The sequence below is a fragment of the Nilaparvata lugens genome, chromosome 12 (assembly GCF_014356525.2).
Source record: "Nilaparvata lugens isolate BPH chromosome 12, ASM1435652v1, whole genome shotgun sequence".
Lineage (NCBI taxonomy): Eukaryota > Metazoa > Arthropoda > Insecta > Hemiptera > Delphacidae > Nilaparvata > Nilaparvata lugens.
This window is the reverse complement of record NC_052515.1, coordinates 28,164,210-28,178,525: the sequence shown is the minus strand read 5'-3', so window position 1 is coordinate 28,178,525 and position 14,316 is coordinate 28,164,210. Positions and strand designations below refer to the sequence as shown.

Genomic DNA, 14,316 nt, shown 5'->3' with positions numbered 1-14,316 from the left:
TTGTTGTGTATCTGCCATACGCTAAATAATAAATACAAATTAGAATAAAACAAATAATTTTAAATCTTGATAGATTAGTGATAAAACTTCCTTAAGACCATAAAACAAACAATCAAAATCACAAAATAATTCTATAAAAACACATACAGATTGAATGAAAATGACTAAGAAATTGTCAAAAACCACAGATTAATTGATACTTAGAAAGACCGGTTTCGGTTATTACACCATTGTCAATCTCTGATAAACAGAGATTCACTCAATCAGTGAAACAATCTCAGTTTATCAGAGATTGACAATGGTGTAATAACCGAAACCGGTCTTTCTAAGTATCAATAAATCTGTTGTTTTTGACAATTTCTTAGTCTTTTTCATTTAATATGAATAATTACCACAATATCAACTACACAAAAAAACACAAATTTTGAGCTCGAAAATAATACGCTCACCATGACAACATTTGTATAGATATCCCACACTGTAAGACATATATTTGAACTACACACCTCTGATTTCAATGAACCTAGTTAGTGAACTATATATGTTTGATAGAAAGCTACTACCTCAATAATTCATCGAACGGCTGTCGGTTACAGAAGATATTCATCCTGTGTACGCACTTGAGATCCTGGTTAAGACTTGCACGTAACTAGAGATAGAATAACATTACAAGGATATTGCAAGCAAGGAAATGTGAATAAGATATTGTGAGACTCACTTAAAATTGTCAGAGTTCATTATTAATAACACCAATGTTCCCCATCTAATTAACACTGACAGACTCATGGATACTCACAATAGGAAAGTAGTGTCTGAGATGTAGGAAATGTTGTGTGTTGATGAGTAAATATAGATATAGGGAAAAACAGATTCAAATATAGATTAAAATGAGTATAGATATGTAGGGAATGTATAGAATTGAATACAGATGAGTAAATACAGGTATATGGATAGTGTTATGTATTGCGGTAGACGTCAATCATAATTTATTGGCCTGATATCATGTGATTTCCGTTGGTCAATGTGTGTGTTGAAGTTTCATTGAATATAAATCAGAGAGTGTTGGTATTCTTATATATCAAGAGTATTCTGTGCCTTTGGTATGAAATTGTCTTGTCTATAATTGTATTTTATTTGTGTTGTCTATGTATTCTTATAAATCAGTAGTATTCTATATTCTTTGGTATGGATTTTTGTTGTCTATAATGTGGTTAGCTGTAGTGTTGTATTGATTTTCTTGAGAGTGTTGTTATTCTTATCTATTAACCTTCCGGTAGTCGCGCCCTACTCAGTCACACGAGCAGTCGCGTGTTGTATTTTGTACAACATCCAATTTTCCAAGTCTTATGTACTCTGTTTGCTGTCAAAACTAATTAATTAATTATATAATTACTTTTTCCATCTTCTTGGATTATTTTACGCCTATGAACATTTGGATGATTACCATTTCATATCCCAATAAAGTACATCAAGCAAAGCCATCAATTCTGTGTTATTGGTTCGTTCACAGTCCCCGTATACAGTCTTACCCTATCTTATGCACAGTGCGACTTATGCACTGTCGCGACTAAATGGCACCTAAAGACTGAACCATTGCTCGGTTGATATTGCAACTCAGTAGAGTGATGGGGGAAAAGTTTTGGAATGCATAGTTGACTCATTCACTGACACCACCCCATTCAATAGTTTTTTGCAGCAAAAACTGACACTGTTGTACTTTTTACAACAGCGCGGCTGCCGGAAGGTTAAGAGTATTCTATACTTGAAGTTGTACTGTCTATAATGTGGTTAGATGCAGTTTTGAGTTGTTTTTCTTAATAGGAAAGGTGTGTGTTTGGTTTGGAGGAAATGAGAGCCTTCTCCTTGATTGAAATTCCTTTCTCAATATTTTTGCAATAATTTTTGTTGTCTAACCTGAGAAAGATTTTACAGAGAGGCTTTTCCAAAATGTTGAATTTCAGTTAGAGTGGCTTAGTTTCTTATTCTTATTCTTTATTGATACAATAAGTAAAATCATCAAAATGATAAGGAGAGGAAAAATAAGGTAACCTTGTGCTATTCCTCTCCCAAATTTAGATAAGGTTACACATAGTCCCAAATAGGTTAAGTCTTGTGGTTGTTTACTTCACAAAGTTTTCAGTCCTCAATTACTTTCACAACGTAGATTTTTAAATTTAGATGCTTCAAAACCAAAAAAAAGAAGAAATATTTCACATTATTATCAATAAAATTGGAAATATTCACATATTAAAGAAATAATCATGCAGGACCAAAAAAAAACTTAATATTCGATTTATTTTCTTTTACATAGTTGTGTTAAATTCGTTTTAGAAAGTCTTCCCAAGTAAGTTCGATTCTTTTCTAAATCATTTAGATGGTTTCTGGTAATTTTTGTTGTCAAGTAATGGAAATTCGTTTTAGAAAGTTTTTACCATTGTTGTTAACTATTCCTAATTTTATTTCACATCAACTTGAATCAGTTGGAAGATAGGAATGATAATATGGGTGTGGTCATGTATAACAGCTTATCCATCGGGTTTTTAAATGCATTTCTTTTGAACTTGGGATGCATTTTTAAAAGCGGCGTTTCCAGACAATACTTGATGATAATCCTCCTTTATATGGCTTTAGAGAGAAATGAAAGGATCCTAATGATAAGAGGAAAAGAAGAGAATGGAATGTGAAAGAAGGGAGAGAAGAGGATAGAGAGCGAGAGAGAAGAACTCATGATGAATGTTGAAGGCCTTTCTTCCAAATTATTTTTAGTAATCCTGAAATTTATCGCCGGGGTCATTTAGTTAGGATTTTACCAAGGTTTTGAACTTAATCGGGATTTTTAAATGTCCTTAGATTGACAAGTTTTCAGGTATTTTAAGAAGTCTGTTGATAATTGTGATTCATAGTCTATTTCTAGTATACCATCAGAGAATATTTTTGGAGCACAAACTGTAACTTGGTGCCACCTGCCACCTCTAATAGACAGTTATGAGCTTCAAAATCTTTTTCCAGTAGTTCGGAACCCACCAAAAACTTAATTTCATATCTACTTTATCATATTGTCATCCTCCCCCCCCCCCCAATATGTGATTATTATTTTATCATCATCATCATCATCATCATCATTACCCCTCCCAGGGGAGGATTATTATCATCCCTCCTTACACCCATTATCCAGGCACAAGTCTTCAGTGAGGTCCACGTTGTTATGGCAGTGATTGATTAGAAATGGTATTGCTTTCTTTGTCTATCATTCAACGAAGCGGATTTTCTATCTCTTTCTCGCTTTGCTCAGTTGCCAGAGCGATCGTCTCTTAACAATGTAGAATAAATTGATAATTAATCAACAAAAAATCTTATCTTAATTATGAAAATTCATTATGAATTTATTGAAAAATATAATTTTTGACTTGATAAAATATAATTGATCATTTTGAATGGGAATGAGCAGTTAATATTTTACATCAATAAACCTGTATCAGCTACCGTCTATAGAAGGCATTGACAAGACAGAGGATCGACAACGTTGTTTTCCTATCTTTCTCCACTGCCATCTTAACGTGATGGTTCTATGATTTCTAAAAAGGACTTGGATTTAACAGATATTTTTGGGTAGTCTGATTTTATCAAAGTTTGATTCTCATTTTTTTTTCAATAAAATCATATACGAAAGGGTTTTTCCTATTAATACGTGATGGTTCTATGATTTCTAAAAAGGACTTGGATTTAACAGATATTTTGGGGTAGTCTGTATTCAACAAAGTTTGATTCTCATTTTTTTTTCAATAAAATCATATACCAATGGATTTTTCCTATTTTTTTTAGTTTTCTTAATTATGAAGAAGAGTTATACTGATAGTTTACGTTGTGGTTTATGAAATAGTTTTGTTTAGTATACGGCAATAATCAAATTGTCTTCTTTTTAAATACGTTTTTCCAATCAAATCCAATTGAAATCCCACTAGGACACGCCTTGTAATTGGTACATGTCACCACTGTTGCAACCAAATTCAAGGCACACTTGAGCAATACACGTGAGCAACCTCGCATACTTCACTTTTAATCACCTGTAAACGTGCAAATGTTTGTTTTTTTGCACAGCTAACAAATTCCAAGCAACTGTGAAACACACATTGCTAGCTGATATAAACTTGGGAGAAAAAAGAACGAAAATCCCCGAGAAGTAGAAGAGATTTCAAGGTCTTGGGGGCGGTGGAGTGAGACCTGAATTCACGATGACAGAGAGAGTGAGAGAGATTAGAGTTCTTTATTTAGGTCTGTTACAATAGACAGAGAAAGAGATAGAGAGATTAGATTTGATTAGAGTTCTTTATTTAGGTATGTTACAATAGACAGAGAGAGATAAATTGAGGGAGAGAGAGAATAGTAATCAAGTGGTAGTCTGTCAGAGTGACTTGGAATTGGATTTCAGATGCAGTGAATTGTAACGTTGGGATTGTGGATTGTGGACAGTGTGAGAGACAGCACAGTTACTGTCACTGGTTGATTAGCGGTTGATTGTGTTGGTCGGTGTACATGGCTACTGCTGCGTGATTGTGGTCAAGGATTGAGGAGAAGATGATGGAGGAGGAGGAGAAGGAGAGAGGAAGAAGATTGGGTAGTGGTGGAAAAGAAGGTGGAGGAGTAGAAGAAGAAGAAGAAGAAGAAGAAGAAGAAGAAGGAGAAGAAGAAGAAGAAGAAGAAGGAGAAGAAGAAGAAGAAGAGAAGAAGAAGAAGAAGAAGAAGAAGAAGAAGAAGAAGAAGAAGAAGAAGAAGAAGAAGAAGAAGAAGAAGAGGAAGAAGAAGGAGAAGAAGAAGATGAAGCAGCAATCTTTCTACTTGAATAGTCAGTAATTAATTCGGACATCCATTCGACCCCGGTAGCAGTAGTGTAGGGTCTAATTAAAATCTCACACATTTCTCCAAGCTTTCAAGAAGAAGAAGAAGAAGATGAAGCAGCAATCTTTCTACTTGAATAGTCAGTAATTAATTCGGACATTCATTCGACCCCGGTAGCAGTAGTGTAGGGTCTAATTAAAATCTCACACATTTCTCCAAGCTTTCAAGAAGAAGAAGAAGGAGAAGAAGAAGAAGAGAAGAAGAAGAAGAAGATGAAGCAGCAATCTTTCTACTTGAATAGTCAGTAATTAATTCGGACATCCATTCGACCCCGGTAGCAGTAGTGTAGGGTCTAATTAAAATCTCACACATTTCTCCAAGCTTTCAAGAAGAAGAAGAAGAAGAAGAAGAAGGAGAAGAAGAAGATGAAGCAGCAATCTTTCTACTTGAATAGTCAGTAATTAATTCGGACATTCATTCGACCCCGGTAGCAGTAGTGTAGGGTCTAATTAAAATCTCACACATTTCTCCAAGCTTTCAAGAAGAAGAAGAAGAAGAAGATGTTGATGAACAAGAAGAAGAAAAAGAGGAAGAAGATTTTGAAGATGAACACGAAGAAGAAGGAGAAGAAGAAGACGAACACGAAGAAGCGAAAGAAGTTAGAACGGTTCTACTACTGCAATAGTAGCTGCCCAATAATTAATGTTCTCAATTTTTTCTTGTGTGGTACAGTTAATGCTATCTGCCGTTTTTCCTTTCTTGTGATATAATTAATGTTTCACTTTCAGTGTTGTAAGATTTTTTCAATCTTCCGCTCTAGTTTCTTTAGTGTTGGTTGTAATTGGGTTTGAGATGAGGGAGTGGCTGTTGAAAGGGAAAGGAATTGTTGAAATTGAAAGATGTTGTAATCTTGGTTATTTGTTGAGACTTATTGGTGATGATTTTTTATTGAGCATCCCAACTTCCGTAATATTTTGTATTGCAGTATCTCTTGATATACTATGAGATAAGAATACTATATATACATCATAGAATAATATGATAAATAAATCATTAAATCAAGAGAACATACAGATTAAAACACTACACTCAAGTATAGTAATCCTACACTCATTTATATTCATACTATAATAAAGGAAAGAATTGGGGCTCATACACATGCGGGATAGGAAATTCACGAATGACGCATCATCACGTCTGAACTACTGGACTGATTAACTTGAAATTTTGCATATAGATTCTTAATTTACCGAGGATGGTTATAGGCCTATTTTAAATAGTTCTATATTTCAGTTGGTCGAGTTTTCAGTTTGTCAAGTTTTTTATTAGACCCTTGCGGAGCACGGGTCGCCTGCTAGTATTAAATGTAAACTTCTTGATATTGTGAAAACCATTGGCTTATTAAAACAATTTATGATACCAGTTTTTGTTGTTACACCATTATCAATCTCCAGTAAACTGAAATCTAAACTTAAACATCATGAATAACTCCCTGCGTTCTTGTGAAAACACCTTGTGTAATTTTGTTGGTAGATATCCATATTAAATGAGAACGACCTGATATTGTCAAAACCACTAATTTATTAACACAATTTGAGATTCTAGTTTCTATTGTTACTCCTCTATCAATCTCTAGTAATCCGAAATCTTAAACATTGAGAAGTAGAATGTCTAGTGTGAGGGAAGCTCCACGATTGGCGATTATCTGGCCTATGGGCAAGACACGCCCAAGTATTGCCTCGGCCAATAGCAGAAGAGCGCAGCCTTCATTGGTCGACAGCTAATTGCCAATCGTAGAGCTTCACTCACACTATATTCTGATGCTCTCAATGTTCAAGCTTTCAGTTTACTAGATTGATAGTGGTGTAACAATCGAAACTAGTATCTCAAATTGTGTTAATAAATTAGTGGTTTTGACAATATTAGGTTGTTAACATTTAATATGAATATCTACCACAACAACACTGAGTGACTTTCAGAAAAGACGACTTCTGTGATTGGTTCTCGTGAAATTGATCACGGTTAAAATTTAACCGGCTTTTGGGCAACCGGCACAGAAAGTTTTTCTTGGTTATTTTTATATTGATTATCATTAAAACAATTTTTCAAAAATGTTAACTGCCAACCAAATGTAATCAAATAACTCAAAAACCATTTTCATCTTGTGAAATTTTCATATTTTACCTGAAAATTCAAAAATGTTGTCATCAGATGCATAATTTATTTATTTATTCAATGATGCACAAAACAGAGATCATTAAAATGATTAGGGAAGGACCATCAGACACATCCCAAAACTGTTCCTTCCCCGAATTTCGATTCATACACTTATCTAAAAAGTTGGTTGTGTTTCATTCACTTTTGATTTTGGGTCCTATTTTCAGTAAAAACACTTAGGGCCGATTTCCGAGCTCGGGATTTAGCTAAGTCCAAGACTTCGAACAGCTAGAGTCAGAAAATTTGCTTTCCAAAACGGGGCGTAGTCGCAGTTTTTATTTTCTCATTTCTATAATTGGAAACGTTTTTCCTTGACGAAATTAAACATTCCTAAATAGTTCAAAATAGCTGAAACTTTACACTATTTTCTTTTTATTTTATTTCGTGTTCAATTTTCTAGTTTTTCGAAATTTAATTCAAACGTGACTATGACAATGACTACGACTACATCCCGTTTCGGAAAGCCAAGTCTCTGACTCCAGCTGTTTGAAGTCTAGAACTTGACCAAATCCCGAGCTCAGAAACCGGCCCCTAAAGGTGCGTACAGATATACGCGCCGCGAACATGAGCAATTCACTTTTAATCAGCTGATGCCAAGCTTTTTATATATGTATCTCACCGTTTCTGTAAAAATACAGATATAGTCAGCTGATTAAAAGTGAATTGCTCATGTTCGCGGCGCATATATCTGTACGCACCTTAAAGAATAATGTATCTGAATTCGGGTACAATACTATCAAATCAAAAATCACTTATCGAATTCCTACTATTTTATTCAAAATTCAAATATTACGTAAAAATGCATCTTATTCTAATTCTGGACACAGTGTATTTTTCGCGGAACTGAATTATTCTAGTAACGGAACTTGTAGGTTATGTGAGTAACAGTGTGTGGTTCCATTGAGTGATCAGTGGTCGAGCTTGCGTGTTTATTTGCGCACACGCCGTAGTTCCTCTCTTTTTACTCTTCTTCCTCTTCTTTTTGCTCTCTTCAGAGCTTTCTTTTCGGTCGCAAAATAACTGCCATTGAGCTTTGTGATGTCACTTAATCAAATGCTCTGGCCAAAACTCAAATCACGCAAGTTCCCCTTATTAAGGTGGGATCACTAAGGTGGGATTCAGTTCAAACTGACAGCTTTGTTTGAATGGGAAGCGTTTGGGTTATTTTAGGGAATACTGACACTGAAGTGAATCTCAGTAGGCTATAGTATAGTAGGGTGGACATAGGAAGCGACATGAGTTTTCATATGAAGGAAGCTAAAAACCCGGGATACATGTCGATTCTTATAGCGGTTCTAGCTTTAAATAGTTCTATTGGCTTTTGCGAAAGTGTCGTTGTATAGTACTTTGACAGTATGTATTTATTTATTTCATTGACAATCGCAAATCATAGTTATAATTATATAATATGATTGGGAGAAGACAACAGGTATAGCCCATAACTGTTTTCTCCTAAATTTACAAATAAACGTTTCAAAAAAGAATGAGGTTAAGATTTCACTTTTCACTTCAAAAAGTCCAATTTCCACTTCAAAACTAATAACTGAACTAGAAATTTTAAATTTTGATATTTAAAAACTAATTAAAAACAAAAATATTCAACTCAAATCTCTACAAATTGATTATGGTTAATCAATCTACAGTATTATGATTTTTATTTATTTCCCGACACAATATTTACAGTTTCCCCACACAATGTTTTTCATAAAGTTGTGACTGCCGAGTGAAACCCATAAGCGCCTCTGAATTTAATTTCAATTCCAAGCTATGTTTAAGTATCATAATTTTCTTAAGTTAATTCAAACCAGTGTATTTAACTGTCTGATTTAGTTTGACTCCTCCTTGCACACGGATAAATCATCCACGTATATTTTGTATACTAGTAGTTCTGCGAACAGTAGACCTCGCTCATGAATGGCCTACAACTTTCAAACTAATTAGAAGGGACATTAAGAAAGTTCAGTATATTGTGAAGATGTATCTTATTCTAATTCTGGACACAGTGCATTTTTCGCGGAACTGAATTATTCCAGTAACGGAACTTGTAGGTTATGTGAGTAACAGTGTGTGGTTCCATTGAGTGATCAGTGGTCGAGCTTGCGTGTTTATTTGCGCACACGCCGTAGTTCCTCTCTTTTTACTCTTCTTTTTGCTCTCTTCAGAGCTTTCTTTTCGGTCGCAAAATAACTGCCATTGAGCTTTGTGATGTCACTTAATCAAATGCTCTGGCCAAAACTCAAATCACGCAAGTTTTCTTATTCACTAAGGTGAGATTCAGTTCAAACTGACAGCATTGTTCGAATGGGAAGCGTTTGGCTTATTATATAAGGAATACTGACACTGAAGTGAATCTCAGTATAATATAGTACGGTGGACATAGGAAGCGACATGGGTTTTCATACAAAGGAAGCTAAAATCCTGGAATATGTGTCGATTCTTATAGCGGTTCGAGGAGGCTTCAAGAGTCCTATTGGCTTTTGGGAAAGTGTTGTAGTTTGGTACTTTGATAGTATTACATCGACATTGTACCTCATATTCAATTCTTAATTTTGTATTCCTTGATATTTATTTTAAATTTCTTCTGATAGTGTTGTTTGATGCAGTTGAATCAATCTTCATCATAGTTTCTATAATAATATTCTTCAACGATCAATCTATTAATTATTATTCCTCTAACAAACGAAAAATTCATATTGAAACTTCTATAATTGAAATTCAAATTTTGTTTTTATTCAATAAATACAATCAACAAAGTTACATTAATACACCTGATATTTGTAGATTCCCCGCTTTGATAATTTGTCCCGGTGATAATACAATAATGAACTTCTGTGTTGATACAATAATCATCAACTGTTCGATAATAATCATTAACTAGTTATATTTGAAGACAATAAAGAAATACATAAAACATGCATAGTTCAAGTCCGGAAACAATCGTATTGTTGTGTCTATGTGGCGGTTGCAGCCACAATTTCCTAAATTTAAATTAAGATTCCAAATAATTGTTCAAAGGTCTTACTAAATTGTCAAAATCAACATGGGCAATAACATTTTTCAAGAGCGCATATATTATTACATAAAAATGTGGGAGTTGAACTCTTCCCAAGTCATTGACATGATGTGTGAATTTGTAATATGAATAAATTGAATGAAATGAGGAACAAACTAGGTTGACAAACAGACTCCTTTATCAGATGAAATATCGTCTTATTACTTTCCAGCTTTATCCTTTCTTCTGTCATAACTTACTTATTAGTAACTATGGTCACGACAAATGATATCGTATTCCAATTTCTCAGTTATACAATAATAGAACTGCAGTAAATTGGATAATTTTCCAAGTAGTCGCCTACCTATTGTGCTGAATACTTTTCATGGCCATTTAAATCCGTACAGAAGTACTTAGAATGCCGTAAATTCTAGCGCCTTCGCGCTATTTATGGTAAAATGGTGTGGTTTGGGAAATAAGCAGTTGAGAATTCTATATTGCTCGAGTCGTTAGCAGTCGTATCATTATGCTCGAATTATACCGATACCATAAATTAAACTATGACAACTTTCTATTGTTGAGAGTGTCTAAGGAATCTGAGAAATCGAGAAGATGTTGGATTTCTTCTTCATTTTAATAATATGGATGAGATTTTATTGGTTATAAATACGGAAGTATTGAGTTTAGTTTGTAGTTTTTTTTAATGAGTATTCAAACTTGCTATGTCAACTATTCAACTTGCATTGTCAAACTATGCAATGCAATGTTGTGTTGCTATATACTATCTTGTGTTGTCTCCACACTGTCACTACCGTGATAGTGTAGAGAGGGAAATGCAAGATTTACTTCCAAATTCAGGTTCACTAAATTGGTTCATCAACAACAATAAAATACACATAATTAATTGCATTTAAAAACGTAGAATAACCTATAAAAATTAACCTATACATCCTTAACCTATTTTTAATTTATTTATTTATAAATAAATACATTGATACATACAATATCATTCTCAACTATTGGGAAAGAAACAACAGGCTTAAAGCCCAAAACTGTTCCTTTCCCAAATTTAGTTAGACATTGTCCAAAAATAGGTTATGTTTACCCTTCATTATTGTTGTCCAATTTCGAGTCCAAAATATATAATTATAAACTATGAATTCAGAATTCAGAATAGTTGAAAACCAAATTAAATAAGAATACTTCACTAAACCATCACTGATAACTGAAAAATACTGTATAATTAATTGAAAATTTTAAAACTTGAAAAGAAACTCAAACTCACTCCTAAAACAACAGTTGTTGTAATTGTTAACCTACCATCATTTACGGTTAAGTGCTGAAGGGGAGGGTATCCTTGATACCCTCTCTGAGAATGGACTTCTTAAGGTCCAAACTTCACCGTTTCATTTGAAAACATTACAGTAGTACCTTAACTTTTGCATTTTTCATAATTTTTCTTGCTCAATATTTTTGTAGAACTCATTAGTTTTATATGATTCACCATGTCATTTTACCGCTACTGGTATTTATTTTTAACGCTAGAACGTAAGTTGAATTATGTTTTGTTAAACACATGAATAAAGGAATCTGAATCTGAATCATTTTATATCTTATGGACTGTGTGTAACCTCATCTAAATTTGGGAAAGGAATAGCACAAGGTTACCTTATTTATTTCTCTCCCTATCATTCTGATAATGTACTTATTGTATGAATCAATAAAGAATAAATAACAATTTTTTATATAGGTTCAAATAACAAACTACTACAATTTATGTAATAATTATACTGAAAAACTATGAAAATGGGAAATCTTGAATAATTGGAAGAATTCCTTCACAAGGAAAATATTTAGGAAACAATACTAAATAATATAATTGAACTAAAGCTCGTAACATCAGAACAAATAACGAAATCTGGTAGTCGAACTAATTCTATGTTTTCTTTGATCGCGTAACGCATGCTATTATTTTTATCAACAGAAAGAAAAACTAAATTGTGATGATTATTGAGGTAAAAGCCCGGTGAACTATTATGTTACGAAGAATGTATTGCTGGCAGTCCAGCCGGGAGAAAGCAACCAAAGATGTAAAAAGAAATTAATCAAATCATTTCAGTAGAAAAGCAAATAATGTTGGATCTTTTGTGGGACTCTATTGTTCCTGTTGGAATTTCTTTGCACATTTTAGTTGAGACGGGATTTCTAGGCGGAAATTCCTTGATGTCATGCTATAGTTTTTATCGGATTCTTCCTCTGAATAGAGTTGACCGATGTTAACTGTTGTCCGGTGTAATTTTAATGTGATTTACTGGTTTGGGACAAAGTTTTTTGGTTATCTAATCTTTTGTCGGACAATGTTTATGCAGAGAAAACTCCTATTCTGTGGTTTAGGGTAGAGGTTTGGTGACACTTGAATTGTTCGACAATCTCTGTTATTGTAAACTTTGTATGGAGATTAGTTTTTGTGTTGCTTAAAGGCTGTGCAAAGGTTAAAAATAAACTTTTTACTGGTGATATTTTTCAAAGTTTTTTGATTTTTATATAATCAAGCTATAAAAATGAAATAGTTTTCCCATAAAAACATTTTTCTTTCGATTATTACTTTTTGAGATATGAGCGCATAAAGTTTAAATTTTTGGGACAGAACATTTCAAATTGGTTAAGATTTAAATCCATGAGATTTAGAGAATAAATTCTCCCCGGTATTGTTGATTGAATAAAACAAATTTTTTTTGAAAATTTCAATTTTTGAGAAAGTTATTCAATTTACCAAAAACAACTCAACTAAAAGTTTTTTTTGGTAATTTTTAGTAAACTGAATAACTTTCTCGAAAATTGATATTTAAGAAAATTTTTGTTTTACTTGATCAAAATTACAATGAAGAATTTATCCTCTAAATCTCATTGATTTATCTCTTAGCGAATTTGAAATGTTCTGTCCCAAAAATTTAAACTTTAGGCGCTCATACCTCGAAAAGTAATGATCGGGAAAAAATGTTTTCCTGAGAAAACTATTTCATTTTGATAGTTTGATTATATACAAATCGAGAAACTTTGAAAAATATCACCAGTAGAAAGTTTATTTTTAACCTTTGCACAGCCTTAAGAGTAATATTCTGATGGACTCTTTTTAGGGTAAGTAAGGTGACACAAACATTTTTGGATATTAATTTTGTAATATTTGTATTGAATCAAAAACGTATTTGTGTTGCTCTAGTGATGTGTTGATAGACCTCTTCCTCATTGACCGAACGTAGTGAGGTCTATGTTTTAACTCGGATTTTCTTTTGTCTGTCTGTAAGTAACGTGATTACGGCCAAACGCGTTGATAGAATTCTATGAGGTTTGGCAGAAATATTCATTTTTCAACTGCGCGTCGATGTATACACAAGGTTTTTTGAAAGTTTGCATTTTAAGGATAATATGAAAAGAAAAGGAATTCCTCCATACTCTGATATCACTATAATATCATCTACTCTGAAGATAGGATTAATCAGACTATATAATTATTCATAATCAATCAGCTGACAAGTGGATTACATAGATGTCTAGAGAAGCCAGTCTATTTCTGTATTTCTATAAGGTCTATAGTTTTAATCAAAGAATCAAAGACCTTAAAGAGCTATGCATCTTCAAGGTCTTTGGTTTCAAAATTTCTTCTGCAGTCATAGATAGTATCATTATGCGTGCCCATTAGTATCAATATTTTCACATTTGAAAAAAAAAATTTAATAGGTGATTGAAAATAATCAAATGAACTAAATAATGCTGAAGAAATTATAATATTTTTGAATGTAGAAATTAATTTTCATCAGATGGAAATATTATCACGGAATTGCATGAATTATAACATTGACCGAGCGAAGTGAGGTCTAAGATTCAAGTCGACGGTTTGGCATTTCTCTTAATGTTTAAATGTTCATATGTTGCGCATTTACGGCGAAACGCGGTAATAGATTTTCATGAAATTTGACAGGGATGTTCCATTTTTAATTGCGCGCCAACGTATATACAAGGTTTTTGGAAATTTCACATTTCAAGGATAATATAAAAGGAAAAAGGAGCCTCCTTCATACGCCAATATTAGAGTAAAAATCAGACTATAGAATTATTCATCATAAATCAGCTGACAATTGATTACACAGATGTGTGGAGAAGCCAGTCTATTGCTGTATTTCCATAAGGTCTATAAGTTATTATTTTCATAAGTTACAATCAGGTACTTGTGGATTAGAATACTGCGTGAGGTCTAGTGTTCACAGAACTAC

The 14,316-nt window shown here is 33.2% G+C and overlaps 2 protein-coding genes across 3 annotated transcripts in view; one reads left to right on the top strand and one right to left on the bottom strand.

Moving 5' to 3' along the window:
• Nucleotides 1–14,316, top strand: part of LOC111053333 (N-alpha-acetyltransferase 15, NatA auxiliary subunit) — a 242,434-nt gene that overhangs the window by 100,461 nt on the left and 127,657 nt on the right. The window lies entirely within an intron of this gene.
• The window catches only part of LOC111048759 (extensin-2), a 91,590-nt gene that overhangs the window by 69,017 nt on the left and 8,257 nt on the right, over nt 1–14,316 (bottom strand). The window contains exon 1 of one of the 2 annotated variants that reach the window (XM_039439292.1): nt 564–622. The exons of the other annotated variant lie outside the window; for it this stretch is intronic. The gene's annotated coding sequence lies outside the window, so the exon portion shown is untranslated. Of the gene's footprint in view, nt 1–563; nt 623–14,316 lie in introns of those variants that run through there. 2 annotated transcript variants of the gene reach the window in all.